We start from the raw sequence: 5857 nt of genomic DNA, 5'->3' as shown, positions 1-5857 counted from the left end.
CCAGGAGCTTTGCTATGTTTGGATGAGTGTCCCTCAAAGGCCCAGTGTTAAACTTGGTCCCCAGGGTGGCACTGTCTGGAGGTGCTGTGAACCTCTAGGAGGCGGGGTCTAGCTGGAGGTCCTTAGGCACTGGGGGTCATGTTCCTGAGGAGGACCAAGGGATCCTGGCCAGTCCTCTCTTCCTTTTTGCTTCCTGGCTCCCAAGGAAAGTCTGTTTTGCCATGTGCTCCAGCCATAATGTGCTGCTCTCGCCAGAGGCCCAAAGCGTAGGGCCATGGATCAGGGACTGGAACCTCCAGAACCAGGAGCCCAAATAAACCTTTTCTCTTTATTTACTCATTATTTGGATATTTTGTTCTAGTGTCAGAAATTGCTAATACAGGCTTACTCAGGGCCATAAGGTGATTTAAGGGAGGGCAGGCACAAGACAACCCAAGTCCTTTGCCTCCCAGCTTGGAGTTCCTCTCACCCACACAGGCTCCCAGCTTGTCTGTTTTGCCTGAACCAAATATATGGACAGAGCCTGAGGCCTCTCCTTCAATCCCTGAAGACTCAGAAAATCCCTTACATCTAGCCCCCAATCCTTCCTCCCTTTGCTGACCCAGTCATCCAACAAACTACCCACTGAGACCAGTAAACCACACCGTCTGCTTTACCACTTGTTCCTCCTGCATCTCCAGACAGGCTGGCCCCACAGCTCCAGCCTCCTTCTCTCCCCAGGCCCCCCTCTTAGGCCATGAACCCCAGCCCAGGCTGTTTCCATCTCCCTGTCTCTGAGGCCAAGAAAACAGGAAGCATCTGAGTCACCCGTTGTCTCCCTGGGCTTTGGCTGTGTGGAGTCAGGGAAGGACAAGGAGGGAAGAGGATGGCTCCATAGTGGCTGAGACTCTTGTGAAGCTCTGTCTTCCAGCTTGTGTGACCCCCAACAGCCAGCAGTCCAGGAGTCTCCCTGTAATTTTTCTTGATATAAGAGAAAGAGAATGCCTTAATATTTGGAATTCTGAAGTGGGGCATGGTGCTACACACCTGTAATCCCAGTGACTGGGGAGGCTGAGGTGGGAGGATCACAAGTTCAAGGCCAGCCTCAGTAACTTAGCAAGGTCCTCAGCAACCTAGCAAGACTCTGCTTCAAAATAAAAATATAAAGGGGTAGGGATGTGGCTGAGTGGCAGAGTTGATAGAGTGCCCCTGGGTTCAATTCTGAGTACTGGGAAAAAAAAAGATTTGGATTTGGACTTGGCTCTGCTTCCCACTGGCTGTGGGTCTGGGCTTGTCTGGTAGTTCTCAACCTTGATAGAGTCACCAGGGAGGGTTTTTTTAAAAATATTTATTTTTTAGGTGTAGATGGACACAACACAATGCCTTTATTTTTATGGGTGCTGATGATTGAACCCAGGTCCCGCCCTTGCTAGGCGGGTGCTCTACCACTGAGCCACAATCCCAGCCCCAGAGTTTTGATACCACTGGCACCTAGGCGCTACCCCCAGCAGTCAGGTGTACTTTTTTAAAAGTTTCTCAGGGGATTCCAAAGTGCAGCCAGGCTTGAGAACCCCTGGGCCCATCTCCTTAAGCCTCAGTCTCTCACCTGTCAAGTGGGGCCCATGTGGCCTGCTCTGTGGGTGCTGAAAACAATGGAGATCTGAGGTGCAAGTTCAGGTATGTGTGGTTCTGTCCACTACTGGGAGGGTTTGGGCAGAAGTGGGGTATCCCCAGGGGCACCTTGGCCTTCAGAAACCCATTGAGGTCACAGTGGTAGGATATTGATGAGCAGGCTGAGAAGCCTGAGCAAGCCCACCTCCTTTTCTGAGGGCATCTTCCAAAGTACCCTGCATGGAACAGAGGAAATTGGAGGTGAGAACAGCAGGCGTCACTCCAGGATCAGCCCCCAAACAACTCTTGGTCCAGTGAAGAGAAAGGCCAAAATTCAAAATGGAGAAAAAAGCTCTAAGAGAGGAAGTTAGAAGAGGAGACAGGGCTCTGGCTGAAGGGAGTCTGGAAGTTTCTGGAGAATGGCACAGTAAGTAGCCATCTGGGGGCTTGGGAGTCCCAGGCTGAGGAAGCTGCCAGAACTACAGGCATAGAGGAAAGAGCAGAGAGGACTCCTCAGGGTCTCTGGGCTGTGAGTTGTGAGAGGGGGAAGAAGCACCCTCTTCCAGCCCTTGCCCTTGAGTAGATGCAAGATTCCATTCATGAAAACCAGCAAGTATGTTTGTCTTACAGTGTGAACTTACATTTTTGTTCCTGGAGTTGTCCTAGGCCTGGTTTTGATTTCTATTGTTTCAGGTGGCTCTTGGTTATATTGTCTCAACACCTTGTGTGCCTGGTTATTTTTGACTGTAGGGCTGATATTTGTCCGATACCTTGTCTTTACGAATTATTTGAGGCCCAAAATGATGTCGTTGTCCTTGGCAAGGACTTTACTTAGCTTCTGCGGTATGTGGGGGCACTGGCAATCCAAGAGCACCTTGATTGAACTAGAGTTTCTGGTCTACTCAGATCATTCAATGCCAGAGTTCGGTACTTGCAAGGACTGGTTTGCTCCCGGTTCATTGTTACTCTTGGAATGCAGCCTGGGGTTTTCTGGTTCCAAGTTGGGGGTGATTTCCCAGTTCTCCCTTTCTTTTCTGTCCCTTGGCTTCTCAAGGCTCTCAGAGGCTCTGCCCATCTTCTTAGCCTTCGCTCTCTGGCTGACAAATCCAGCCATGGCAGGAGAGGCTTCTGACATTGGGCTGACTGGCCAGGCAATTTCTTCATATCTTATTAGTTCTTTGATGCTTTCTTTTCTTTTTTTTTTTTTAAAAGAGAGAGAGGGGGGGGAGGGAGAATTTTAATATTTATTTTTTAGTTTTTGGCGGACAACATGTTTATTGGTATGTGGTGCTGAGGATCGAACCCGGGCCGCACGCATGCCAGGCGAGCGCGCTACCGCTTGAGCCACATCCCCAGCCCTTGATGCTTTCTTTTTGTTTTGTTTTGTTTTGCTTTGTTTGTTTAAGTTTTGCTTTTGGTACAGGAATTGAACTACTGAGTGCTTAACCAGTGAGCCACATCCCCAGTCTTTTTCATATTTTACTTAGAGATAGGGTCTTGCTGAACTGCTTAGGGCCTCGCTAAGTTGCTCAGGCTGGCTTTGAACTCATGATCCTCCTGCCTCAGCCTCCAGAGTCGCTGGGATTACAGGCATGTGCCATGGCACCGGCTCTGCTGATTTATAATACCTGATACAATGTAAATGTTATGTAAATAATTGTTAAACTGTATTATTTAATGACAAGAAAAAAATTCTATACATGCTGGGTACAGGTGCCATTTTTTTCCCTGAATATTTTGGACCCACAGTTGGATGAATCATGGATACAGACCCCACAGACATGCAGGGTCAACTGTACCGAATACACAGATCCCAGGGCTGTCTACCAAGTTGGGTTGCCCAGCAGGCTCCACTGACAGCACGCAGCCACTTTCCCCCAGCACCTCGTCCTGGGAGCAATTAGGGATGTGTGATGGTTTGGGTTCCCCTTGGATCACGTTCACAGTCGATAGCTGAGAGTTTCAGGTTCTTTGAAAGTGGCATCTGCAGCTATTGGGCTCCTTGATATTTGGGCACTGAGGGACAGGTGAAGCTGGTTCTGTCGGTCATTTGATGAGACAGGTGCCTTCATTTGTTCTTCAAATGCTCCTACAATACTGTGCAGGGGGCCACAGGGGTGAGCTGCTGGGTGTCCACCTTGCACAGCTCCATGGAGCACAAGTGACAGATAATCATGGTGACATGGTGCAGGGGTAGCCATGGGTGTAGGTCCTTCCAGCGTGGATAGGATGTGTGAAGGGAGGCTTGGAACACGTGGGCTAACAAGTCCCAGGACATTTGTAGGGACAGCACAACATACTGTTTGAAACTTGGCCTGCCCAGCCTAGAAACACAGACCGAATGGTTGCCATGCTCGAGGGTTCTTGGTGGGGACAGGTGGAGACTAGGCTAGGCTGGCAGGGGTCACACTAGAGTCTGGGCTTTCCATCCACTTAGACACACAGGCAGGCTCAGTTAAGTCCCATCTATGTCTCGTGACCTCAGTTTCCTCATCTGAACAATGTTATTCCTGCTAACTAGAACCTTCCTCTACACAGGGAGGCAGGGGTGGACAGGGAGGACAGTCTAAGTCCAGAAGGCTGACCACTGGCTTCAGACCATGTTCTGAAAGGTCAGCATGTTCAGATAGGCCCCTGTGCCGTGAATGCTTGCTGTATGAGGAGAGTTTGAGGCTACTGCTGACCTCCAGGATTCCATGGGCCTCGCCCAGAGCAGTGGCCAGAGTGATGCAGAGATTGTGAGATATTCCAGGGGTGGAAGGTGCACACGGGGATGCCCGGGCATAGCCGTAGGGTGAAGGGAAAGACAGAGGTGACCCAGAGCCCAGCCCCGGCCCAGAGCCAACCAGTGGGACGGCAGCCTCTAAGCAGGTGTGTATGGCTTGGGGCCTCCAGGTCTTTCTGCAATCAGGGAAGGAGGTGGCCATGCCTAGATGCAAGGGAGGCTGGGACATGCAGTCCTTCCCTAGGCAGCACTTCCAGAACAGCGCCACGCTGAGGAAGGAGCAGGCAAGCTTGGTAGACAGGGAGCCATCTTTAATATGGCTGAGGAATGGGCCTAGCAGCAGGGAACACCCTCCGTCCCCAGCAGGCTTCAGGGGACAGGTGGAAACCAGGAAGGGTTGAGGGCACCTCAAATCAACTCAAACTGACAGCGGGTGCAGTTGGGGAGTTTGAGCCACGTGTGCCCCGAGTGTGACATGGCACTTGTGTGCTGAGTATGTGCTTTGTATTTGTATACTTGTTTTCTTACCACATAACAAATCACCCCAGAGAGAGCACTGAAGCAATGTCCACTGGTTAGCACGCAGTTAAGTAGGTCAGAAGTCCAGCTGGGGACAATTGAGTGCTCTGCTTAGGGTCCCTCAGCGTCCCAGTCAAGGTGCGGCGGTTGGTCTGGACTCCCATCTGGAGGCTCTGGGGAAGAATCCACTCCCAGGCTCACTCGGGCTGCAGCCAGAGCTCAGTTCCTTGTGTTTATAGGACTGCGGGTCCTGGGTCCTGGCTGACTGTCAGCCAAAGGTTGCTCTCAGCTCCCAGAGGCCCCGTTCTGTGGGCCACTCCATCTCAAAACCAGCCCTGAGTGCTTTTGAGCTCTCTGATTTCCCTTCTGTAACCAGCTGGAGAAAACTTGGCTTTTAGAGGGCTCCCAATAGGATTGGGCCCACCCAGATCACTCAGTTCAGACCACACTCCAGGGGGAAGGGCGGGGGGATTATACAAGGTCAAGTCTCTGTGGAATTCTGACCACCCCAAGGGCTGGGTCTGGATGCCTGTGGGCATGACCCTCTGGGTGACCCATCTGGCCTGTGCCTCCCTTGTGGCACTTTTTGCCCCATCTTATCTCCAAGCCTGCTTCCTGGTTGGAAGGATTTCTAGGAAAAGTTGCCTGAGGAGGCAGCTGAGGCCCTGCAGATTCCAGCTTGGTCCCCTGCAACTTCATAGACTTGAGAAAATAGAGGCCAAGACAGAGCCTTTTGCTTCAGAGTTGCCACAGGAAGGCCCTAAGCTCTTCCCTTTTTCTTTCTGCTGCTTCAATTCAAATGACTATCCACACTGCGCGCCGTGCCCCACATCTTCATGTTCCTCTCATTCCACTGACTCCTCTCACCACAACTTGCAGATCCTTTCCATCACTGTTCCCCGAACCCACTGGCCCCTGGGTGCCTGATGATGGAGGGACACAGTGGGAAGAGACGGGCTTGGCTGCAGCTTTTGCCCCGGCAGCTTGTGTGACTGTGGGGGAGACCTTTAGTCACTCAGCTCG

The sequence above is a fragment of the Spermophilus citellus genome (assembly GCF_964194105.1).
Source record: "Spermophilus citellus genome assembly, chromosome: 4".
NCBI lineage: Eukaryota > Metazoa > Chordata > Mammalia > Rodentia > Sciuridae > Spermophilus > Spermophilus citellus.
Note: the sequence above shows the minus strand (reverse complement) of the source record.